This window comes from Calliopsis andreniformis, unplaced genomic scaffold, assembly GCF_051401765.1.
Source record: "Calliopsis andreniformis isolate RMS-2024a unplaced genomic scaffold, iyCalAndr_principal scaffold0008, whole genome shotgun sequence".
Lineage (NCBI taxonomy): Eukaryota > Metazoa > Arthropoda > Insecta > Hymenoptera > Andrenidae > Calliopsis > Calliopsis andreniformis.
Window position 1 is genome coordinate 19,917,042 of NW_027480426.1, and position 27,910 is coordinate 19,944,951.

Here is a 27,910-nt window from a genome sequence, read left to right on the forward strand (position 1 = left end):
GTGATGGCCAATTCTACCTTCCGGGCAACCTAGGCTTCACTCTACGGCGTTGCTCCACTAGATCGAACAGCTAGGGCCTTAGAAGTCAACGCCAGAAGTATAAAATACAATATAAATACAACAGTTTTTCCGTCGTATAAAACGAATAATTGCAACCAGTATGAAACTTATGGTCATTTGTACTTTCCGAGCAACCTAGGCTCTACGCTAGGGCGTTGCTTCAACAGATTGAGTAGTTAGGGCCTTAGATGTTCAACGCCCGAAGCATAAAATGCAATAAAAATACAACTGTGCTTCCATCATATAACAGGAATAATTGCAACCAGTTTGAAAGTGATGGCCAATTCTACGTTCCGGGCAACCTAGGCTTCTCTCTAGGGCGTTGCTCCACCAGATCGAATAGTTAGTGCCTTAGAAGTCAACGCCTGAAGCATAATATACAATATAAATACAAGAGCTTTTCCATCGTATAAAACAAATAATTGCAACCAGTATGAAACTTATGGTCATTTCTACTTTCAGAGCATCCTAGGCTTCACCCTAGGGCGTTGCTCCAACGGATTGAATAGTTAGAGCCCTAGAAGTCAACGCCCGAAACATAAAATGCAAAAAAAATACAACAGTGTTTCCATCATATAACAGGAATAATTACAACCAGTTTGAAAGTGATGGCCAATTCTACGTTCCGGGCAACCTAGGTTTCACTCCAGGGCGTTGCTCCACCAGACCGAATAGTTACGGCCCAAGAAGTCAACGCCAGAAGCATAAAATACGATATAAATGCAACAGCTTTTCCATCGTATAAAACGAGTAATTGCAACCAGTATGAAACTTATGGTCATTTCTACTTTCCGAGCAAGCTAGGCTTCACTCTAGGGCGTTGCTCCAACGGATTGAATAGTTAGGGCCTTAGAAGTCAACGCCCGAACCACAAAATGCAAAAAAAATACAACAGTGTTTCCATCATATAACAGGAATGATTGCAACCAGTTTGAAAGTGATGGCCAATTCTACGTTCCGTGCAACCTAGGTTTCACTCCAGGGCGTTGCTCCACCAGACCGAATAGTTACGGCCCAAGAAGTCAACGCCAGAAGTATAAAATACAATATAAATCCAACAGTTTTTCCATCGTATAAAACGAATAATTGCAACCAGTATGAAACTTATGGTCATTTGTACTTTCCGAGCAACCTAGGCTTCACCCTAGGGCGTTGCTCCAGCAGGTTGAATAGTTAGGGCCTTAAAAGTCAACGCCCGAACCATAAAATGCAAAAAAAATACAACAGTGCTTCCATCATATAACAAGAATAGTTGCAACCAGTTTGAAAGTGATGGCCAATTCTACGTTCCGGGCAACCTAGGCTTCACTCTAGGGCGTTGCTCCACCAGATCGAATAGTTAGTGCCTTAGAAGTCAACGCCTGAAGCATAATATACAATATAAATACAACAGTTTTTCCATCGTATAAAACAAATAATTGCAACCAGTATGAAACTTATGGTCATTTCTACTTTCAGAGCAACCTAGGCTTCACCCTAGGGCGTTGCTCCAACGGATTGAATAGTTAGGGCCTTAAAAGTCAACGCCCGAACCATAAAATGCAAAAAAAATACAACAGTGCTTCCATCATATAACAGGAATAATTGCAACCAGTTTGAAAGTGGTGGTCATTTCTACGTTCCGGGCAACCTAGGCTTCACTCTAGGGCGTTGCTCCACTAGATCGAAAAGCTAGGGCCTTAGAAGTCAACGCCAGAAGCATAAAATACAATATAAATACAACAGTTTTTCCACCGTATAAAACGAATAATTGCAACCAGTATGAAACTTATCGTCATTTCTACTTTCCGAGCAACCTAGGCTTCACCCTAGGGCGTTGCTCCAAAAGATTGAATAGTTAGGGACTTGGAAGTCAACGCCCCAACCATAAAATGCAAAAAAAATACAACAGTGTTTCCATCATATAACAGGAATAATTGCAACCAGTTTGAAAGTGATGGTCATTTCTACGTTCCGAGCACCCTAGGCGTCACTCTAGGGCGTTGCTCCACCAGATCGAATAGTTACGGCCTTAGAAGTCAACGCCAGAAGCATAAAATACAATATAAATACAACAGTTTTTCCACCGTATAAAACGAATAATTGCAACCAGTATGAAACTTATCGTCATTTCTACTTTCCGAGCAACCTAGGCTTCACCCTAGGGCGTTGCTCCAACAGATTGAATAGTTAGGGACTTGGCAGTCAGCGCCCGAACCATAAAATGCAAAAAAAATACAACAGTGTTTCCATCATATAACAGGAGTGATTGCAACCAGTTTGAAAGTGATGGCCAATTCTACGTTCCGGGCAACCTAGGTTTCACTCCAGGGCGTTGCTCTACCAGACCGAATAGTTACGGCCCAAGAAGTCAACGCCAGAAACATAAAATACGATATAAATGCAACAGCTTTTCCATCGTATAAAACGAGTAATTGCAACCAGTATGAAACTTATGGTCATTTCTACTTTCCGAGCAAGCTACGCTTCACCCTAGGGCGTTGCTGCAACAGATTGAATAGTCAGGGCCTTAGAAGTCAACGCCCGAAGCATAAAATGCAGCAAAAATACAACAGTGTTTCCATCATATAACAGGAATAATTGCAACCAGTTTGAAAGTGATGGCCAATTCTACGTTCCGGGCAACCTAGGCTTCGCTCTAGGGCGTTGCTCCACCTGATCGAAAAGATAGTGCCTTAGAAGTCAACGCCAGAAGCATAAAATGCGATATAAATACAACAGTTTTTCCATCGTATAAAACGAATAATTGCATCCAGTATGAAACTTATGGTCATTTCTACTTTCCGAGCAACCTAGGCTTCACCCTAGGGCGTTGCTCCAACAGATTGAATAGTTAGGGCCTTAGAAGTCAACGCCCGAAGCATAAAATGCAATAAAAATACAACTGTGTTTCCATCATATAACAGGAGTAATTGCAACCAGTTTGAAAGTGATGGCCAATTCTACGTTCCGGGCAACCTAAGTTTTACACCAGGGCGTTGCTCCTCCAGACCGAATAGTTACGGCCTAAGGAGTCAACGCCAGAAGCATAAAATACGATATAAATACAACAGCTTTTCCATCGTATAAAACGAATAATTGCAACCAGTATGAAACTTATGGTCATCTCTACTTTCCAAGCAAGCTAGGCTTCACCCTAGGGCGTTGGTCCAACAGATTGAATAGTTAGGGCCTTAGAAGTCAACGCACGAAGCATAAAATGCAATAAAAATACAACAGTGTATCCATCATATAACAGGAATAATTGCAACCAGTTTGAAAGTGATGGCCAATTCTACGTTCCTGGCAACCTAGGCTTCGCCCTAGGGCGTTGCTCCACCAGATCGAAAAGATAGTGCCTTAGAAGTCAACGCCAGAAGCATAAAATGCGATATAAATACAACAGTTTTTCCATCGTATAAAACGAATAATTGCAACCAGTATGATACTTATGGTCATTTCTACTTTCCGAGCTACATAGGCTTCACCCTAGGGCGTTGCTCCAACAGATTGAATAGTTAGGGCCTTAGAAGTCAACGCCCGAAGCATAAAATACAATATAAATACAACAGTTTTTCCATCGTATAAAACGAATAATTGCAACCAGTATGAAACTTATGGTCATTTGTACTTTCCGAGCAACCTAGGCTCTACGCTAGGGCGTTGCTTCAACAGATTGAGTAGTTAGGGCCTTAGATGATCAACGCACGAAGCATAAAATGCAATAAAAATACAACTGTGCTTCCATCATATAACAGGAATAATTGCAACCAGTTTGAAAGTGATGGCCAATTCTACGTTCCGGGCAACCTAGGCTTCTCTCTAGGGCGTTGCTCCACCAGATCGAATAGTTAGTGCCTTAGAAGTCAACGCCTGAAGCATAATATACAATATAAATACAATAGTTTTTCCATCGTATAAAACAAATAATTGCAACCAGTATGAAACTTATGGTCATTTCTACTTTCAGAGCATCCTAGGCTTCACCCTAGGGCGTTGCTCCAACGGATTGAATAGTTAGGGCCCTAGAAGTCAACGACAGAAGCATAAAATACAATATAAATACAGCAGTTTTTCCATCGTATAAAACGAATAATTGCAACCAGTTTGAAAGTGATGGTCATTTCTACGTTCCGGGCAACCTAGGCTTCACTCTACGGCGTTGTTCCACCAGATCGAATAGTTAGGGCCTAAGAAGTCAACGCCAGAAGCATAAAATACGATGAAGATGCAACAGTTTTTCCATCGTATAAAACGAATAATTGCAATCTGTGTGAAAGTTATGGTCATTTCTACATTCCGAGCAACCTAGGCTTCGCTCCAGGGCGTTGCTCCACCAGATCGAATAGTTAGGTCCTTAGAAGTCAACGCCAGAAGCATAAAATACGATATAAATACAACAGCTTTTCCATCGTGTAAAAGGAATAATTGCAAACAGTGTGAAAGTAATGGTCATTTCTGCGTTCGGGCAACCTAGGCTTCACTCTACGGCGTTGCTCGACCAGATCGAATAGCTAGGGCCTTAGAAGTCAACGCCAGAAGCATAAAATACAAAATAGATAGAACAATTTTTCCATCGTATAAAACGAATAATTGCTACCAGTGTGAAAGTTATGGTCATTTCTACGTTCCGCGCAACCTGGGCTTTACTCTAGGGCGTTGTTCCACCAGATGGAATAGCTAGGGCCTAAGAAGTCAACGCCAGAAGCATAAAATACGATATAAATATAACAGCTTTTCCATCGTATAAAACAAATAATTGCAACCAGTGTGAAAGTTATGGTCATTTCTACGTTCGGGGCAACGTAGGCTTCACCCTAGGCCGTTGTACCTCCAGATCGAATAGTTAGGGCCTAAGAAGTGAACGCCAGAAGCATAAAATGCAATAAAAATACAACAGTTTCTCCATCGTATAGCAGGAATAATTTGCAACCAGTGTGATAGTTGTGGTCATTTCTACGTTCCGGGCAACCCAGGTTTCACTCCAGGGCGTTGCTCCACCAGATCGAATAGTTAGGGCCTAAGAAGTGAACGCCAGAAGCATAAAATACAATATAAATACAACAGTTTTTCCATCATATAAAACGAATGATAGCAACCAGTGTGAAAGTTATGGTCATTTCTACATTTCTAGCAACCTAGGCTTCACTCTAGGGCGTTGCTCCACCTGATCGAATAGTTAGGGCCTTAGAAGTCAACGCCCGAAGCATTAAATACAAAATAAATAGAACAGTTTTTCCATTGTATCAAACGAATAATTGCTACCAGTGTGAAAGTTATGGTCATTTCTACGTTCCGCGCAACCTGGTCTTTACTCTATGGCGTTGTTCCACCAGATGGAATAGTTAGGGCCTAAGAAGTCAACGCCAGAAGCATAAAATACGATATAAATACAACAGCTTTTCCATCGTATAAAACAAATAATTGCAAGCAGTGTGAAAGTTATGGTCATTTCTACGTTCCGGGCAACCTAGGCTTCACTGTATGGCGTTCTTCCACCACATCGGATAGCTACGGCTCAGAAGTCAACGCCTGAAGTATAAAATACAATAAAAATACAACAGTCTTTCCATCCTATAACAGGAATAATTGCAACCCGTGTGAAAGGGATGGTCATTTCTACGTTCCAGGCAACCTAGGCTTCACTCTAGGGCGTTGCTCCACCAGATCAAACAGTTAGGGCCTTAGAAGTCAACGCCCGAAGCATTAAATACAAAATAAATAGAACAGTTTTTCCATTGTATAAAACGAATAATTGCTACCAGTGTAAAAGTTATGGTCATTTCTACGTTCCGGGCAACCTAGACTTCACCCTAGGCCGTTGTTCCACCAGATCGAATAGTTAGGGCCTAAGAAGTGAACGCCAGAAGCATGAAATACAATATAAATACAACAGCCTTTACACCGTATAAAACGAATAATTGCAACCTGTGTGAAGGTTATGGTCATATCTACGTTCCGTGCAACCTAGGCTTCACTGTCGGGCGTTGCTCCACCAGATCGGATAGTTACGGCCTAAGAAGTCAACGCCAGAAGCATAAAATACGATAAAGATGCAACAGCTTTTCCATCGTATATAACGAATAATTGCAACCAGTATGCAACTTATGGTCATTTCTACATTCCGAGCAACCTAGGCTTCACTCTAGGGCGTTGCTCCACCAGATCGAATTGTTAGGACCTTAGAAGTCAGCGCCAGAAGCATAAAATACGATATAAATACAACAGCTGTTCCATCGAATAAAAGGAATAATTGCAAACAGTGTGAAAGTAATAGTCATTTCTACGTTCCGGGCAACCTAGGCTTCATCCTAGGCCGTTGTTCCACCAAATCGAATAGTTAGGGCCTAAGAAGTGAACGCCAGAAGCATAAAATGCAATAAAAATACAACAGTTTTTCCATCGTATAGCAGGAATAATTTGCAACCAGCGTGATAGCAGTGGTCATTTCTACGATCCGGGCAACCCAGGTTTCACTCCAGGGCGCTGCACCACCAGATCGAATAGTTACGGCCTAAGAAGTCAACGCCAGAAGCATAAAATACGATGAAGATGCAACAGTTTTTCAATTGTATAAAACGAATAATTGCAATCAGTGTGAAAGTTATGGTCATTTCTACAATCCGAGCAACCTAGGCTTCACTCTAGGGCGTTGCTCCACCAGATCGAATAGTTAGGTCCTTAGAAGTCAACGCCAGAAGCATAAAATACGATATAAATACAATAGCTTTTCCATCGTATAAAAGGAATAATTGCAAACAGTGTGAAAGTAATGGTCATTTCTACGTTCGGGCAACCTAGCCTTCACTCTACGGCGTTGTTCCACCAGATCGAATAATTAGGGCCGGAGAAGTCAACGCCAGAAGCATAAAATACAATATAAATACAACAGTTTTTCCATCGTATAAAACGAATAATTGCAACCAGTATGAAACTTATGGTCATTTCTAATTTCCGAGCAACCTAGGCTTCACCCTAGGGCTTTGCTCCAACAGATTGAATAGTTAGGGCCTTAGAAGTCAACGCCCGAAGCATAAAATACAAAATAAATAGAACGGTTTTTCCATTGTATAAAACGAATAATTGCTACGAGTGTAAAAGCTATGGTCATTTCTACGTTCAGGGCAACCTAGGCCTGACCCTAGGGCGTTGTTCGACCAGATCCAATAGTTAGGGCATAAGAAGTGAACGCCAGACGCATAAAATGCAATAAAAATACAACAGTTTTTCCATCGTATAAAACGATTAATTGCAAACAGTGTGAAAGTAATGGTCATTTCTACGTTCCGGGCAACCTAGGCTTCACTATACGGCGTTGTTCCACTATATCGAATAGCTAGGACCTAAGAAGTCAACGCCAGAACCATAAAATACGATATAAATACAACAGCTTTTCCATCGTATAAATGGAATAATTGCAAACAGTGTGAAAGTTATGGTCATTTCTACGTTCCGGGCAACCTAGGCTTCACCCTAGGGCGTTGCTCCAACAGATTGAATAGCTAGGGCCTTAGAAGTCAATGCCCGAAGCATAAAATGCAATAAAAATACAACAGTTTTTCCATCGTATAGCAGGAATAATTTGCAACCAGTGTGATAGCAGTGGTCATTTCTACGTTCCGGGCAACCTAGGCTTCACTCCAGGGCGGTGCTCCACCAGATCGAATAGTTACGGCCTAAGAAGTCAACGCCAGAAGCACAAAATACGATAAAGATGCAACAGCTTTTCCATCGTATAAAACGAATAATTGCAACCAGTGTGAAAGTTATGGTCATTTCTACGTTCCGGCCAACCTAGGCTTCACTGTCGGGCGTTGCTCCACCAGATCGAAATGTTAGGGCCTAAGAAGTCTAAGCCCGAAGCATAAAATACGATATAAATACAACAGCATTTCCATCGTATAAAACAAATAATTGCAACCAGTGTGAAAGTTATGGTCATTTCTACGTTCGGGGCAACGTAGGCTTCACCCTAGGCCGTTGTACCTCCAGATCGAATAGTTAGGGCCTAAGAAGTGAACGCCAGAAGCATAAAATGCAATAAAAATACAACAGTTTTTCCATCGTGTAACAGGAATAATTGCAACCAGTGTGAATGTAATGGTCATTTCTAGGTTCCGGGCAACCTAGGTTTCACTCTAGGGCGTTGCTCCTCCAGGTCGTGTAGTTAGGGCCTAAGAAGTCAACGTCAGAAGCATAAAATACGATATAAATACAACAGCTTTTACATCGTATAAAACGAATAATTGCAACCAGTGTGGAAGTTATGGTCATTTCTACGTTCCGGGCAACCTAGGCTTCACTCTAGGGCGTTGCTCCACCAGATCGTATAGTTAGGGCCTTAGAAGTCAACGCCCGAAGCATAAAATACAAAATAAATAAAACAGTTTTTCCATCGTAAAAAACGAATAATTGCTACCAGTGTGAAAGTTATGGTCATTTCTACGTTCCGCGCAACCTGGGCTTTACCCTAGGGCGTTGTTCCACCAGATCGAAGAGTTAGGGCCTTAGAAGTCAACGTCAGAAGCATAAAATATAATAAAAATACAACAGTTTTTCCATCGTATAGCATGAATAATTGCAACCAGAGTGAAAGTAATGGTCATTTCTACGTTTCGGGCAACCTAGGCTTCACTCTAGGTCTTTGCTCCAAAAGATCGAATAGCTAGGGCCTTAGAAGTCAATTGCCGAAGCATAAAATACAATAAAGATACAACAGTTTTGCCATCGTATAACAGGAACAATTGCAACCAGAGTGAAAGTGATGGTCATTTCTACGTTCCGGGCAACCTAGACTTCACTCAAGGGCGTTTCTCAACCAGATCGAATCGTTAGGGCCTTAGAAGTCAACGCCCGAAGCATAAAACACAAAATAAATAGAACAGTTTTTCCATTGTATAAAACGAATAATTGCAACCAGTGTGAAAGTTATGGTCATTTCTACGATCCGAGCTGCCTAGGCTTCACTCTAGGGCGTTGCTCCACCACATTGAATAGCTACGGCCTTAGAAGTCAACGCCAGAAGCGTAAAATACAATATAAATACAACAGCTTTCCATCTTATAAGGCGAACGTTTGCAAATGTTGTGAAAGTAACGGTCATTTCTATGTTCCGGGCAACCTAGGCCTCACTCTAGGGCGTTGCTCCACCAGATCGAATAGTTAGGGCCTAAGAAGTCAACGCCAGAAGCATAAGATACAAAAATACAACAGTCTTTCCATCGTATGACAGGAATAACTACAACCAGTGTGAAGGTAATAGTCATTTCTACGTTCCGGGCAACCTAGGCTTCACTCTAGGGCGTTGGTCCACCAGATCGAATATTTAGGACCTAAGAAGTCAACGCCAGAAGCATAAAATACAAAATAAATACAACAGTTTTTCCATCGTATAAAACAAATAATTGCAACCAGTATGAAACTTATGGTCATTTCTACTTTCAGAGCAACCTAGGCTTCACCCTAGGGCGTTGCTCCAACGGATTGAATAGTTTGGGCCTTAGAAGTCAACGCCCGAACCACAAAATGCAAAAAAAATACAACAGTGTTTCCATCATATAACAGGAATGATTGCAACCAGTTTGAAAGTGATGGCCAATTCTACGTTCCGTGCAACCTAGGTTTCACTCCAGGGCGTTGCTCCACCAGACCGAATAGTTACGGCCCAAGAAGTCAACGCCAGAAGTATAAAATACAATATAAATCCAACAGTTTTTCCATCGTATAAAACGAATAATTGCAACCAGTATGAAACTTATGGTCATTTGTACTTTCCGAGCAACCTAGGCTTCACCCTAGGGCGTTGCTCCAGCAGGTTGAATAGTTAGGGCCTTAAAAGTCAACGCCCGAACCATAAAATGCAAAAAAAATACAACAGTGCTTCCATCATATAACAAGAATAGTTGCAACCAGTTTGAAAGTGATGGCCAATTCTACGTTCCGGGCAACCTAGGCTTCACTCTAGGGCGTTGCTCCACCAGATCGAATAGTTAGTGCCTTAGAAGTCAACGCCTGAAGCATAATATACAATATAAATACAACAGTTTTTCCATCGTATAAAACAAATAATTGCAACCAGTATGAAACTTATGGTCATTTCTACTTTCAGAGCAACCTAGGCTTCACCCTAGGGCGTTGCTCCAACGGATTGAATAGTTAGGGCCTTAAAAGTCAACGCCCGAACCATAAAATGCAAAAAAAATACAACAGTGCTTCCATCATATAACAGGAATAATTGCAACCAGTTTGAAAGTGGTGGTCATTTCTACGTTCCGGGCAACCTAGGCTTCACTCTAGGGCGTTGCTCCACTAGATCGAAAAGCTAGGGCCTTAGAAGTCAACGCCAGAAGCATAAAATACAATATAAATACAACAGTTTTTCCACCGTATAAAACGAATAATTGCAACCAGTATGAAACTTATCGTCATTTCTACTTTCCGAGCAACCTAGGCTTCACCCTAGGGCGTTGCTCCAAAAGATTGAATAGTTAGGGACTTGGAAGTCAACGCCCCAACCATAAAATGCAAAAAAAATACAACAGTGTTTCCATCATATAACAGGAATAATTGCAACCAGTTTGAAAGTGATGGTCATTTCTACGTTCCGAGCACCCTAGGCGTCACTCTAGGGCGTTGCTCCACCAGATCGAATAGTTACGGCCTTAGAAGTCAACGCCAGAAGCATAAAATACAATATAAATACAACAGTTTTTCCACCGTATAAAACGAATAATTGCAACCAGTATGAAACTTATCGTCATTTCTACTTTCCGAGCAACCTAGGCTTCACCCTAGGGCGTTGCTCCAACAGATTGAATAGTTAGGGACTTGGCAGTCAGCGCCCGAACCATAAAATGCAAAAAAAATACAACAGTGTTTCCATCATATAACAGGAGTGATTGCAACCAGTTTGAAAGTGATGGCCAATTCTACGTTCCGGGCAACCTAGGTTTCACTCCAGGGCGTTGCTCTACCAGACCGAATAGTTACGGCCCAAGAAGTCAACGCCAGAAACATAAAATACGATATAAATGCAACAGCTTTTCCATCGTATAAAACGAGTAATTGCAACCAGTATGAAACTTATGGTCATTTCTACTTTCCGAGCAAGCTACGCTTCACCCTAGGGCGTTGCTGCAACAGATTGAATAGTCAGGGCCTTAGAAGTCAACGCCCGAAGCATAAAATGCAGCAAAAATACAACAGTGTTTCCATCATATAACAGGAATAATTGCAACCAGTTTGAAAGTGATGGCCAATTCTACGTTCCGGGCAACCTAGGCTTCGCTCTAGGGCGTTGCTCCACCTGATCGAAAAGATAGTGCCTTAGAAGTCAACGCCAGAAGCATAAAATGCGATATAAATACAACAGTTTTTCCATCGTATAAAACGAATAATTGCATCCAGTATGAAACTTATGGTCATTTCTACTTTCCGAGCAACCTAGGCTTCACCCTAGGGCGTTGCTCCAACAGATTGAATAGTTAGGGCCTTAGAAGTCAACGCCCGAAGCATAAAATGCAATAAAAATACAACTGTGTTTCCATCATATAACAGGAGTAATTGCAACCAGTTTGAAAGTGATGGCCAATTCTACGTTCCGGGCAACCTAAGTTTTACACCAGGGCGTTGCTCCTCCAGACCGAATAGTTACGGCCTAAGGAGTCAACGCCAGAAGCATAAAATACGATATAAATACAACAGCTTTTCCATCGTATAAAACGAATAATTGCAACCAGTATGAAACTTATGGTCATCTCTACTTTCCAAGCAAGCTAGGCTTCACCCTAGGGCGTTGGTCCAACAGATTGAATAGTTAGGGCCTTAGAAGTCAACGCACGAAGCATAAAATGCAATAAAAATACAACAGTGTATCCATCATATAACAGGAATAATTGCAACCAGTTTGAAAGTGATGGCCAATTCTACGTTCCTGGCAACCTAGGCTTCGCCCTAGGGCGTTGCTCCACCAGATCGAAAAGATAGTGCCTTAGAAGTCAACGCCAGAAGCATAAAATGCGATATAAATACAACAGTTTTTCCATCGTATAAAACGAATAATTGCAACCAGTATGATACTTATGGTCATTTCTACTTTCCGAGCTACATAGGCTTCACCCTAGGGCGTTGCTCCAACAGATTGAATAGTTAGGGCCTTAGAAGTCAACGCCCGAAGCATAAAATACAATATAAATACAACAGTTTTTCCATCGTATAAAACGAATAATTGCAACCAGTATGAAACTTATGGTCATTTGTACTTTCCGAGCAACCTAGGCTCTACGCTAGGGCGTTGCTTCAACAGATTGAGTAGTTAGGGCCTTAGATGATCAACGCACGAAGCATAAAATGCAATAAAAATACAACTGTGCTTCCATCATATAACAGGAATAATTGCAACCAGTTTGAAAGTGATGGCCAATTCTACGTTCCGGGCAACCTAGGCTTCTCTCTAGGGCGTTGCTCCACCAGATCGAATAGTTAGTGCCTTAGAAGTCAACGCCTGAAGCATAATATACAATATAAATACAATAGTTTTTCCATCGTATAAAACAAATAATTGCAACCAGTATGAAACTTATGGTCATTTCTACTTTCAGAGCATCCTAGGCTTCACCCTAGGGCGTTGCTCCAACGGATTGAATAGTTAGGGCCCTAGAAGTCAACGACAGAAGCATAAAATACAATATAAATACAGCAGTTTTTCCATCGTATAAAACGAATAATTGCAACCAGTTTGAAAGTGATGGTCATTTCTACGTTCCGGGCAACCTAGGCTTCACTCTACGGCGTTGTTCCACCAGATCGAATAGTTAGGGCCTAAGAAGTCAACGCCAGAAGCATAAAATACGATGAAGATGCAACAGTTTTTCCATCGTATAAAACGAATAATTGCAATCTGTGTGAAAGTTATGGTCATTTCTACATTCCGAGCAACCTAGGCTTCGCTCCAGGGCGTTGCTCCACCAGATCGAATAGTTAGGTCCTTAGAAGTCAACGCCAGAAGCATAAAATACGATATAAATACAACAGCTTTTCCATCGTGTAAAAGGAATAATTGCAAACAGTGTGAAAGTAATGGTCATTTCTGCGTTCGGGCAACCTAGGCTTCACTCTACGGCGTTGCTCGACCAGATCGAATAGCTAGGGCCTTAGAAGTCAACGCCAGAAGCATAAAATACAAAATAGATAGAACAATTTTTCCATCGTATAAAACGAATAATTGCTACCAGTGTGAAAGTTATGGTCATTTCTACGTTCCGCGCAACCTGGGCTTTACTCTAGGGCGTTGTTCCACCAGATGGAATAGCTAGGGCCTAAGAAGTCAACGCCAGAAGCATAAAATACGATATAAATATAACAGCTTTTCCATCGTATAAAACAAATAATTGCAACCAGTGTGAAAGTTATGGTCATTTCTACGTTCGGGGCAACGTAGGCTTCACCCTAGGCCGTTGTACCTCCAGATCGAATAGTTAGGGCCTAAGAAGTGAACGCCAGAAGCATAAAATGCAATAAAAATACAACAGTTTCTCCATCGTATAGCAGGAATAATTTGCAACCAGTGTGATAGTTGTGGTCATTTCTACGTTCCGGGCAACCCAGGTTTCACTCCAGGGCGTTGCTCCACCAGATCGAATAGTTAGGGCCTAAGAAGTGAACGCCAGAAGCATAAAATACAATATAAATACAACAGTTTTTCCATCATATAAAACGAATGATAGCAACCAGTGTGAAAGTTATGGTCATTTCTACATTTCTAGCAACCTAGGCTTCACTCTAGGGCGTTGCTCCACCTGATCGAATAGTTAGGGCCTTAGAAGTCAACGCCCGAAGCATTAAATACAAAATAAATAGAACAGTTTTTCCATTGTATCAAACGAATAATTGCTACCAGTGTGAAAGTTATGGTCATTTCTACGTTCCGCGCAACCTGGTCTTTACTCTATGGCGTTGTTCCACCAGATGGAATAGTTAGGGCCTAAGAAGTCAACGCCAGAAGCATAAAATACGATATAAATACAACAGCTTTTCCATCGTATAAAACGAATAATTGCAACCAGTATCAAACTTATGGTCATTTCTGCTTTGCGAGCAAGCTAGGCTTCACCCTAGGGCGTTGCTCCAACAGATTGAATAGTTAGGGCCTTAGAAGACAACGCCCGAAGCATAAAATGCAATAAAAATGCAACAGTTTTTCCATCGTATAAAAGGATTAATTGCAACCAGTTTGAAAGTGATGGTCATTTCTACGTTCCGGGCAACCTAGGCTTCACTCTAGGGCGTTGCTCCACCAGATCGAATAGCTAGGCCCTTAGAAGTCAACGCCAGAAGCATAAAATACAATATAAATACAACAGTTTTTCCATCGTATAACAGGAATAATTGCGACCAGTTTGAAGGTGATGGGCAATTCTACGTTCCGGGCAATCTATGCTTCACTCTAGGGCGTTGCTCCACCAGATCGAATTGTTAGGACCTTAGAAGTCAGCGCCAGAAGCATAAAATACGATATAAATACAACAGCTGTTCCATCGAATAAAAGGAATAATTGCAAACAGTGTGAAAGTAATAGTCATTTCTACGTTCCGGGCAACCTAGGCTTCATCCTAGGCCGTTGTTCCACCAAATCGAATAGTTAGGGCCTAAGAAGTGAACGCCAGAAGCATAAAATGCAATAAAAATACAACAGTTTTTCCATCGTATAGCAGGAATAATTTGCAACCAGCGTGATAGCAGTGGTCATTTCTACGATCCGGGCAACCCAGGTTTCACTCCAGGGCGCTGCACCACCAGATCGAATAGTTACGGCCTAAGAAGTCAACGCCAGAAGCATAAAATACGATGAAGATGCAACAGTTTTTCAATTGTATAAAACGAATAATTGCAATCAGTGTGAAAGTTATGGTCATTTCTACAATCCGAGCAACCTAGGCTTCACTCTAGGGCGTTGCTCCACCAGATCGAATAGTTAGGTCCTTAGAAGTCAACGCCAGAAGCATAAAATACGATATAAATACAATAGCTTTTCCATCGTATAAAAGGAATAATTGCAAACAGTGTGAAAGTAATGGTCATTTCTACGTTCGGGCAACCTAGCCTTCACTCTACGGCGTTGTTCCACCAGATCGAATAATTAGGGCCGGAGAAGTCAACGCCAGAAGCATAAAATACAATATAAATACAACAGTTTTTCCATCGTATAAAACGAATAATTGCAACCAGTATGAAACTTATGGTCATTTCTACTTTCCGAGCAACCTAGGCTTCACCCTAGGGCTTTGCTCCAACAGATTGAATAGTTAGGGCCTTAGAAGTCAACGCCCGAAGCATAAAATACAAAATAAATAGAACGGTTTTTCCATTGTATAAAACGAATAATTGCTACGAGTGTAAAAGCTATGGTCATTTCTACGTTCAGGGCAACCTAGGCCTGACCCTAGGGCGTTGTTCGACCAGATCCAATAGTTAGGGCATAAGAAGTGAACGCCAGACGCATAAAATGCAATAAAAATACAACAGTTTTTCCATCGTATAAAACGATTAATTGCAAACAGTGTGAAAGTAATGGTCATTTCTACGTTCCGGGCAACCTAGGCTTCACTATACGGCGTTGTTCCACTATATCGAATAGCTAGGACCTAAGAAGTCAACGCCAGAACCATAAAATACGATATAAATACAACAGCTTTTCCATCGTATAAATGGAATAATTGCAAACAGTGTGAAAGTTATGGTCATTTCTACGTTCCGGGCAACCTAGGCTTCACCCTAGGGCGTTGCTCCAACAGATTGAATAGCTAGGGCCTTAGAAGTCAATGCCCGAAGCATAAAATGCAATAAAAATACAACAGTTTTTCCATCGTATAGCAGGAATAATTTGCAACCAGTGTGATAGCAGTGGTCATTTCTACGTTCCGGGCAACCTAGGCTTCACTCCAGGGCGGTGCTCCACCAGATCGAATAGTTACGGCCTAAGAAGTCAACGCCAGAAGCACAAAATACGATAAAGATGCAACAGCTTTTCCATCGTATAAAACGAATAATTGCAACCAGTGTGAAAGTTATGGTCATTTCTACGTTCCGGCCAACCTAGGCTTCACTGTCGGGCGTTGCTCCACCAGATCGAAATGTTAGGGCCTAAGAAGTCTAAGCCCGAAGCATAAAATACGATATAAATACAACAGCATTTCCATCGTATAAAACAAATAATTGCAACCAGTGTGAAAGTTATGGTCATTTCTACGTTCGGGGCAACGTAGGCTTCACCCTAGGCCGTTGTACCTCCAGATCGAATAGTTAGGGCCTAAGAAGTGAACGCCAGAAGCATAAAATGCAATAAAAATACAACAGTTTTTCCATCGTGTAACAGGAATAATTGCAACCAGTGTGAATGTAATGGTCATTTCTAGGTTCCGGGCAACCTAGGTTTCACTCTAGGGCGTTGCTCCTCCAGGTCGTGTAGTTAGGGCCTAAGAAGTCAACGTCAGAAGCATAAAATACGATATAAATACAACAGCTTTTACATCGTATAAAACGAATAATTGCAACCAGTGTGGAAGTTATGGTCATTTCTACGTTCCGGGCAACCTAGGCTTCACTCTAGGGCGTTGCTCCACCAGATCGTATAGTTAGGGCCTTAGAAGTCAACGCCCGAAGCATAAAATACAAAATAAATAAAACAGTTTTTCCATCGTAAAAAACGAATAATTGCTACCAGTGTGAAAGTTATGGTCATTTCTACGTTCCGCGCAACCTGGGCTTTACCCTAGGGCGTTGTTCCACCAGATCGAAGAGTTAGGGCCTTAGAAGTCAACGTCAGAAGCATAAAATATAATAAAAATACAACAGTTTTTCCATCGTATAGCATGAATAATTGCAACCAGAGTGAAAGTAATGGTCATTTCTACGTTTCGGGCAACCTAGGCTTCACTCTAGGTCTTTGCTCCAAAAGATCGAATAGCTAGGGCCTTAGAAGTCAATTGCCGAAGCATAAAATACAATAAAGATACAACAGTTTTGCCATCGTATAACAGGAACAATTGCAACCAGAGTGAAAGTGATGGTCATTTCTACGTTCCGGGCAACCTAGACTTCACTCAAGGGCGTTTCTCAACCAGATCGAATCGTTAGGGCCTTAGAAGTCAACGCCCGAAGCATAAAACACAAAATAAATAGAACAGTTTTTCCATTGTATAAAACGAATAATTGCAACCAGTGTGAAAGTTATGGTCATTTCTACGATCCGAGCTGCCTAGGCTTCACTCTAGGGCGTTGCTCCACCACATTGAATAGCTACGGCCTTAGAAGTCAACGCCAGAAGCGTAAAATACAATATAAATACAACAGCTTTCCATCTTATAAGGCGAACGTTTGCAAATGTTGTGAAAGTAACGGTCATTTCTATGTTCCGGGCAACCTAGGCCTCACTCTAGGGCGTTGCTCCACCAGATCGAATAGTTAGGGCCTAAGAAGTCAACGCCAGAAGCATAAGATACAAAAATACAACAGTCTTTCCATCGTATGACAGGAATAACTACAACCAGTGTGAAGGTAATAGTCATTTCTACGTTCCGGGCAACCTAGGCTTCACTCTAGGGCGTTGGTCCACCAGATCGAATATTTAGGACCTAAGAAGTCAACGCCAGAAGCATAAAATACAAAATAAATACAACAGTTTTTCCATCGTATAAAACAAATAATTGCAACCAGTATGAAACTTATGGTCATTTCTACTTTCAGAGCAACCTAGGCTTCACCCTAGGGCGTTGCTCCAACGGATTGAATAGTTTGGGCCTTAGAAGTCAACGCCCGAACCATAAAATGCAAAAAAAATACAACAGTGCTTCCATCATATAACAGGAATAATTGCAACCAGTTTGAAAGTGGTGGTCATTTCTACGTTCCGGGCAACCTAGGCTTCACTCTAGGGCGTTGCTCCACTAGATCGAAAAGCTAGGGCCTTAGAAGTCAACGCCAGAAGCATAAAATACAATATAAATACAACAGTTTTTCCACCGTATAAAACGAATAATTGCAACCAGTATGAAACTTATCGTCATTTCTACTTTCCGAGCAACCTAGGCTTCACCCTAGGGCGTTGCTCCAACAGATTGAATAGTTAGGGACTTGGAAGTCAACGCCCCAACCATAAAATGCAAAAAAAATACAACAGTGTTTCCATCATATAACAGGAATAATTGCAACCAGTTTGAAAGTGATGGTCATTTCTACGTTCCGAGCACCCTAGGCGTCACTCTAGGGCGTTGCTCCACCAGATCGAATAGTTACGGCCTTAGAAGTCAACGCCAGAAGCATAAAATACGATATAAATACAACAGCTTTTCCATCGTATAAAACGAATAATTGCTACCAGTGTAAAAGTTATGTTCATTTCTACGTTCCGGGCAACCTAGGCTTCACCCTAGGGCGTTGTTCCACCAGATCGAATTGTTCGGGCCTAAGAAGTGATCGCCAGATGCATAAAATACAATATAAATACAACAGTTTTTCCATCATATAAAACGAATAATTGCCACCAGTATGAAAGCTATGGTCATTTCTACTTTCCGGGCAACCTAGGCTTCACCCTAGGGCGTTGCTCCAACAGATTGAATAGTTTGGGCCTTAGAAGTCAATGCCCGAAGCATAAAATGCAATAAAAATACAACAGTTTTTCCATCTTATAACAGGATTAATTTCAACCAGTTTGAAAGTGATGGTCATTTCTACGTTCCGGGCAACCTAGGCTTCACTCTAGGGCGTTGCTCCACTAGATCGAAAAGCTAGGGCCTTAGAAGTCAACGCCAGAAGCATAAAATACAATATAAATACAACAGTTTTTCCACCGTATAAAACGAATAATTGCAACCAGTATGAAACTTATCGTCATTTCTACTTTCCGAGCAACCTAGGCTTCACCCTAGGGCGTTGCTCCAACAGATTGAATAGTTAGGGACTTGGAAGTCAGCGCCCGAACCATAAAATGCAAAAAAAATACAACAGTGTTTCCATCATATAACAGGAGTGATTGCAACCAGTTTGAAAGTGATGGCCAATTCTACGTTCCGGGCAACCTAGGTTTCACTCCAGGGCGTTGCTCTACCAGACCGAATAGTTACGGCCCAAGAAGTCAACGCCAGAAACATAAAATACGATATAAATGCAACAGCTTTTCCATCGTATAAAACGAGTAATTGCAACCAGTATGAAACTTATGGTCATTTCTACTTTCCGAGCAAGCTAGGCTTCACCCTAGGGCATTGCTGCAACAGATTGAATAGTCAGGGCCTTAGAAGTCAACGCCCGAAGCATAAAATGCAATAAAAATACAACAGTGTATCCATCATATAACAGGAATAATTGCAACCAGTTTGAAAGTGATGGCCAATTCTACGTTCCTGGCAACCTAGGCTTCGCCCTAGGGCGTTGCTCCACCAGATCGAAAAGATAGTGCCTTAGAAGTCAACGCCAGAAGCATAAAATGCGATATAAATACAACAGTTTTTCCATCGTATAAAACGAATAATTGCAACCAGTATGAAACTTATGGTCATTTCTACTTTCCGAGCTACATAGGCTTCACCCTAGGGCGTTGCTCCAACAGATTGAATAGTTAGGGCCTTAGAAGTCAACGCCCGAAGCATAAAATGCAGTTAAAATACAACAGTGTTTCCATCATATAACAGGAATAATTGCAACCAGTTTGAAAGTGATGGCCAATTCTACGTTCCGGGCAACCAAGGCTTCACTCTAGGGCGTTGCTCCACCAGATCGAATAGTTAGGTCCTCAGAAGTAAACGCCAGAAGCATAAAATACGATATAAATACAACAGCCTTTCCATCGTATAAAAGGATTAATTGCAACCAGTTTGAACGTGATGGTCATTTCTCCTTTCCGGGCAACCTAGGCTTCACTCCAGGGCGTTGCTCCACTAGGTCGAACAGCTAGGGCCTTAGAAGTCAACGCCAGAAGCATAAGATACAATATAAATACAACAGTTTTGCCATCGTATAAAACGAATAATTGCAACCAGTATGAAACTTATGGTCATTTGTACTTTCCGAGCAACCTAGGCTTCACGCTAGGGCGTTGCTCCAACAGATTGAATAGTTACGGCCTTAGAAGTCAACGCCCGAAGCATATAACGCAATAAAAATACAACAGTGTTTCCATAATATAACAGGAATAATTGCAACCAATTTGGAAAGTGATGGCCAATTCTACGTTCCGGGCAACCTAGGCTTCACTCTAGAGCGTTGCTCCAGCATATCGAATAGTTAGTGCCTTAGAAGTCAACGCCAGAAGCATAAAATACAATATAAATACAACAGCTTTTCCATCGTATAAAACGAATAATTGCAACCAGTATGAAACTTATGGTCATTTCTACTTTCCTAGCAACTTAGGCTTCACCCTAGGGCGTTGCTCCAGCAGATTGAATAGTTAGGGCCTTAGAACTCTACGCCCGAACCATAAAATGCAAACAAAATACAGCAGTGTTTCCATCATATAACAGGAATAATTGCAACCAGTTTGAAAGTGATGGCAAATTCTACGTTCCGGGCAACCTAGGTTTCACTCCAGGGCGTTGCTCCACCAGACCGAATAGTTACGGCGCAAGAAGTCAACGCCAGAAGCATAAAATACGATATAAATACAACAGCTTTTCCATCTTATAAAACGAATAATTGCAACCAGTATGAAACTTATGTTCATTTCTACTTGCCGAGCAAGCTAGGTTTCACCCTAGGGCGTTGCTCCAACAGATTGAATAGTTAGGGCCTTAGAAGTCAACGCCCGAAGCATAAAATGCAATAAAAATCCAACAGTGTTTCCATCGTATAAAACGAATAATTGCAAGCAGTATGAAACTTATGATCATTTCTACTTTCCGAGCAAGCTAGGCTTCACCCTAGGGCGTTGCTCCAACAGATTCAATAGTTAGGACCTTACAAGTGAACGCCCGAACCATAAAATGCAAAAAAAATACAACAGTGTTTCCATCATATAACAGGAGTAATTGCAACCAGTTTGAAAGTGATGGCCAATTCTACGTTCCGGGCAACCAAGGCTTCTCTCCATGGCGTTGCTCCACCAGACCGAATAGTTACGGCCTAAGAAGCCAACGCCAGAAGCATAAAATACGATATAAGTACAACAGCTTTTCCATCGTATAAAACGAATAATTGCAACCAGTATGAAACTTATGGTCATTTCTACTTTCCGAACAACCTAGGCTTCACCCTAGGGCGTTGCTCCCACAGATTGAATAGTTATGGCCTTAGAAGTCTACGCCCGAACCATAAAATGCAAAAAAAATACAACAGTGTTTCCATCATATAACAGGAATAATTGCGACCAGTTTGAAGGTGATGGGCAATTCTAAGTTCCGGGCAACCTAGGCTTCACTCTAGGGCGTTGCTCTACCAGATCGAATAGTTAGTGCCTTAGAAGTCAACGCCAGAAGCATAAAATACGATATAAATACAACAGCGTTTGCATCGTATAAAACGAATAATTGCAACCAGTGTGAAAGTTATGGTCATTTCTACATTCCGAGTAACCTGGGATCCACTCTAGGGCGTTGCTCCACCTGATCGAATAGTTAGGTCCATTGAAGTATACGCCAGAAGCATAAAATACGATATAAATACAACAGCGTTTGCATCGTATAAAACGAATAATTGCAACCAGCGTGAAAGTTATGGTCATTTCTACATTCCGAGCCACCTAGGGTCCACTCCAGGGCGTTGCTCCACCAGATCGAATAGTTAGGTCCTTAGAAGTAAACGGCAGAAGCATAAAATACGATATAAATACAACAGCGTTTGCATCGTATAAAACGAATATTTGCAACCAGTGTGAAAGTTATGGTCATTTCTACATTCCGAGCTGCCTAGGATTCACTCTAGGGCGTTGCTCCACCAGATCGAATAGTTAGGTCTTTAGAAGTAAACGCCAGAAGCATAAAATACGATATAAATACAACAGCTTTTCCATCGTATAAAAGGAATAATTGCAAACAGTGTGAAGGTAATGGTCATTTCTACGTTCCGGGCAAGCTAGGCTTCACCCTATGCCGTTGTTCCACCAGATCGAATAGTTAGGGCCTAAGAAGTGAACGCCAGAAGCATAAAATGCAATAAAAATACAACAGTTTTTCCAATGTATAACAGGATTAATTGCAACCAGTTTGAAAGTGATGGTCATTTCTCCTTTCCGGGCAACCTAGGCTTCTCCCTAGGGCGTTGCTCCAACAGATTGAATAGTTAGGGCCTTAGAAGTCAACGCCCGAAGCATAAAATGCAATAAAAATACAACAGTGTTTCCATCATATGACAGGTATAATTGCAACCAGTGTGAAAGTTATGGTCACTTCTACTTTCCGGGCAACCTAGGCGTCACTCAAGGGCGTTGCTCCACCAGATCGAATAGTTAGGGCCTTCGAAGTCAACGCCAGAAGCATAAAATACATTAAAGATGCAACAGTTTTTCCATCGTATATCAGGGATAATTGCAACCAGTGTGAAGGTAATGGCATATCATTGTTCCGGTCAACCTAGGCTTCACCCTAGGGCGTTGCTCCAACAGATTGAATAGTTAGGGCCATAGAAGTCAACGCCCGAAGCATAAAATGCAATAAAAATACAACAGTGGTTCCATCATATAACAGGAATAATTGCAACCAGTTTGAAAGTGATGACCAATTCTACGTTCCGGGCAACCTAGGCTTCACTCTAGGGCGTTGCTCCACCAGATCGAATAGTTAGGTCCATAGAAGTATACGCCAGAAGCATAAAATACGATATAAATACAACAGCGTTTGCATCGTATAAAACGAATAATTGCAACCAGTGTGAAAGTTATGGTCATTTCTACATTCCGAGCCACCTAGGATCCACTCTAGGGCGCTGCTCCACCAGATCGAATAGTTAGGTCCTTAGAAGCAAACGCCAGAAGCATAAAATACGATAGAAATACAACAGCGTTTCCATCGTATAAAACGAATAATTGCAACCAGTGTGAAAGTTACGGTCATTTCTACATTCCGAGCTACCTAGGATCCACTCTAGGGCGTTGCTCCACCAGATCGAATAGTTAGGTCCTTAGAAGTAAACGCCAGAAGCATAAAATACGATATAAATACAACAGCGTTTGCATCGTATAAAACGAATATTTGCAACCAGTGTGAAAGTTATGGTCATTTCTACATTCCGAGCAGCCTAGGATTCACTCTAGCGCGTTGCTCCACCAGATCGAATAGTTAGGTCTTCAGAAGTAAACGCCAGAAGCATAAAAAACTATATAAATACAACAGCTTTTCCATCGTATAAAAGGAATAATTGCAAACAGTGTGAAGGTAATGGTCATATCTACGTTCCGGGCAAGCTAGGCTTCACCCTATGCCGTTGTTCCACCAGATCGAATAGTTAGGGCCTAAGAAGTGAACGCCAGAAGCATAAAATACAATATAAATACAACAGTTTTTCCATCGTATAAAACGAATAATTGAAACCAGTATGAAACTTATGGTCATTTCTACTTTCCGAGCAAGCTACGCTTCACCCTAGGGCGTTGCTCCAACAGATTGAATAGTTAGGGCCTTATAAGTCAATGCCCGAAGCATAAAATGCAATAAAAATACAACAGCTTTTCCATCATATAACAGCAGTAATTGCAACCAGTTTGAAAGTGATGATCATTTCTGCGTTCCGGGCAACCTAGGCTTCACTCTAGGGCGCTGCTCCACCAGATCGAATAGTTAGTACCCTAGAAGTCAGCGCCAGAAGCATAAAATACAATATAAATACAACAGTTTTTCCATCGTATAAAACGAATAATTGCAGCCAGTGTGAAAGTTATGGTCATTTCTACTTTCCGGGCAGCCTAGGCTTCACCCTAGGGCGTTGTTCCAACAGATTGAATAGTTAGGGCCTTAGAAGTCAACGCCCGAAGCATGAAATACAACATAAATAGATCAGTTTTTCCATCTAATAAAACGAATAATTGCTATCAGTGTGTAAGTTATGGTAATTTCTACGTTCCGGGCAACCTAGGTTTCACTCTATGGCGTTGCTCAACCACATCTAATAGCTACGGCCTTAGAAGTCAACGACAGAAGCATAAAATACAATAAAAATGCAACAGTTTTTCCATCGTATAGCATGAATAATTGCAACCGGTGTGAATGTTATTTTCATTTCTACGTTCCGGGCAACCTAGGCTTGACTGTAGGGTGTTACACCACCAGAGCGAATAGGTAGGGCCATAGAAGTCAACGCCCGAAGCATAAAATACAAAATAAATAGAACAGTTTTTCCATTGTATAAAACGAATAATTGCTATCAGTGTGAAAGTTATGGTAATTTCTACGTTCCGGGAAACCTAGGTATCACTCTAGGGCGTTGCTCCACCAGATCGCATAGCTAGTGCCTTAGAAGTCAACGCCAGAAGCATAAAATACAACATAAATACAACAGTTTTTCCATCGTATAAAACGAATAATTGCAACCAGTTTGAAAGTGATGGCCAATTCTACCTTCCGGGCAACCTAGGCTGCACTCTAGGGCGTTGCTCCACCAGATCGAATAGTTAGTGCCTTAGAAGTCAACGCCAGAAGCATAAAATACAATATAAATACAACAGTTTTTCCATCGTATAAAACGAATAATTGCAACCAGTATGAAACTTATAGTCATTTCTACGTTCCGGGCAAGCTAGGCTTCACCCTAGGCCGTTGTTCCACCAGATGGAATAGTTAGGGCCTAAGAAGTGAACGCCAGAAGCATAAAATGCAATAAAAATGCAACAGCTTTTCCAATGTATAACAGGATTAATTGCAACCAGTTTGAAACTTATGACCATTTCTACTTTCCGAGCAAGCTAGGCTTCACCGTAGGGCGGTGCTCCAACCGATTCAATAGTTAGGACCTTAGAAGTGAACGCCCGAACCATAAAATGCAAAAAAAATACAACAGTGTTTCCATCATATAACAGGAGTAATTGCAACCAGTTTGAAAGCGATGGCCAATTCTACGTTCCGGGCAACCTAGGCTTCTCTCCATGGCGTTGCTCCACCTGACCGAATAGTTACGGCCTAAGAAGCCAACGCCAGAAGCATAAAATACGTTATAAGTACAACAGCTTTTCCATCGTATAAAACGAATAATTGCAACCAGTATCAAACTTATGGTCATTTCTGCTTTCCGAGCAAGCTAGGCTTCACCCTAGGGCGTTGCTCCACCAGACCGAATAGCTACGGCCTAAGAAGTCAAAGCCAGAAGCATAAAATACGATATAAATACAACAGCTTTTCCATCGTATAAAAGGAATAATTGCAAACAGTGTGAAGGTAATGGTCATTTCTACGTTCCGGGCAAGCTAGGCTTCACCCTAGGCCGTTGTTCCACCAGATCGAATAGTTCGGGCCTAAGAAGTGAACGCCAGAAGCATAAAATGCAATAAAAATGCAACGGTTTTTCCAATGTATAACAGGATTAATTGCAACCAGTTTGAAAGTGATGGCCATTTCTCCTTTCCGGGCAACCTAGGCTTCACTCTAGGGCGTTGCTCCACGAGATCGAATAGCTAGGGCCTTAGAAGTCAACGCCAGAATCATAAAATACAATATAAATACAACAGTTTTTCCATCGTATAAAACGGATAATTGCAACCAGTATGAAACTGATGGTCATTTCTATTTTCCGAGCAACCTAGGTTTCACCCTAGGGCGTTGCTCCACCAGACCGAATAGTTACGGACTAAGAAGCCAACGCCAGAAGCATAAAATACGATATAAGTACAACAGCTTTTCCATCGTATAAAACGAATAATTGCAACCAGTATCAAACTTATGGTCATTTTTGCTTTCCGAGCAAGCTAGGATTCACCCTAGGGCGTTCTCCAACAGATTGAATAGTTAGGGCCATAGAAGTCAACGCCCGAAGCATAAAATGCAATAAAAATACAACAGTGTTTCCATCATATAACAGGAATAATTGCAACCAGTTTGAAAGTGATGGCCAATTCTACGTTCCGGGCAACCTAGGCTTCACTCTAGGGCGTTGCTCCTCCAGATCGAATAGTTAGTGCCTTAGAAATCAACGCCAGAAGCATAAAATACAATATAAATACAACAGTTTTCCCATCGTATAAAACGAATAATTGCAACCAGTGTGAAAGTAATGTGCATTTCTACGTTCCGGGCAACCTAGGCTTCACTCTAGGGCGTTGCTCCACCACATCGAATAGCTACGGCCTTAGAAGTCAACTCCAGAAGCATAAAATACAATATAAATACAACAGTTTTTCCATTGTATAGCATGACTAATTGCAACCAGTGCGAAAGTAACGATCATTTCGACGTTTCGGGCATCCTAGGCTTACCTCTGAGGTGTTGCTCCACCAGATCGAAGAGTTAGGGTCTAAGAAGTCAACACCGGAAGCATAAAGTACAATATAAATGCAACAGCTTTTCCATCGTAGAAAACGAATAATTGCAACCTGTGTGAAGGTTATGGTCATATCTACGTTCCGGGCAACCTTGGCTTCACTGTAGGGTGTTGCTCCACCAGATCGAATAGGTAGGGCCATAGAAGCCTACGCCCGAAGCATAAAATACAATAAATATACGAGAGTTTTTCCATCCTATATCAGGAATAATTGCAACCAGTGTGAAAGTGATGGTCATTTCTACGTTCCGGGCAACGTAGGCTTCACTCCAGGGCGTTGTTCCACCAGATCGAACACTTAGGGCCTAAGAAGGCACCGCCAGAAGCATAAAATACAATATAAATATAACAGTTTTTCCATCGTATAAAACGAATAATAGCAATCAGTGTGAAAGTTATGGTCATTTCTAGGTTCCGGGCAACCTAGACTTCACCCTAGGGCGTTGCTCCAACAGATTGAATAGTTAGGGCCTTAGAAGACAACGCCCGAAGCATAAAATGCAATAAAAATGCAACAGTTTTTCCATCGTATAAAAGGATTAATTGCAACCAGTTTGAAAGTGATGGTCATTTCTACGTTCCGGGCAACCTAGGCTTCACTCTAGGGCGTTGCTCCACCAGATCGAATAGCTAGGCCCTTAGAAGTCAACGCCAGAAGCATGCAATACAATATAAATACAACAGTTTTTCCATCGTATAAAACGAATAATTGCAACGAGTATGAAACTGATGGTCATTTCTACTTTCCGAGCAACCTAGGTTTCACCCTAGGGCGTTGCTCTAACAGATTGAATAGTTAGGGCCTTAGAAGTCAACGTCCGAAGCATAAAATGCAATAAAAGTACAACAGTGTTTCCATCGTATAAAACGAATAATTGAAACGAGTTTGAAAGTGATGACCAATTCTACGTTCCGGGCAACCTAGGCTTCACTCTAGGGCGTTGCTCCACCAGATCGAATAGTTAGTGCCTTAGAAGTCAACGCCAGAAGCATAAAATACAATATAAATACAACAGTTTTTCCATCGTATAACAGGAATAATTGCGACCAGTTTGAAGGTGATGGGCAATTCTACGTTCCGGGCAATCTATGCTTCACTCTAGGGCGTTGCTCCACCAGATCGAATAGTTAGTGCCTTAGAAGTCAACGCCAGAAGCATAAAATACGATATAAATACAACAGCGTTTGCACCGTATAAAACGAATAATTGCAACCAGTGTGAAAGTTATGGTCATTTCTACATTCCGAGTAACCTGGGATCCACTCTAGGGCGTTGCTCCACCAGATCGAATAGTTAGGTCCATAGAAGTATACGCCAGAAGCATAAAATACGATATAAATACAACAGCGTTTGCATCGTATAAAACGAATAATTGCAACCAGTGTGAAAGTTATGTTCATTTCTACATTCCGAGCC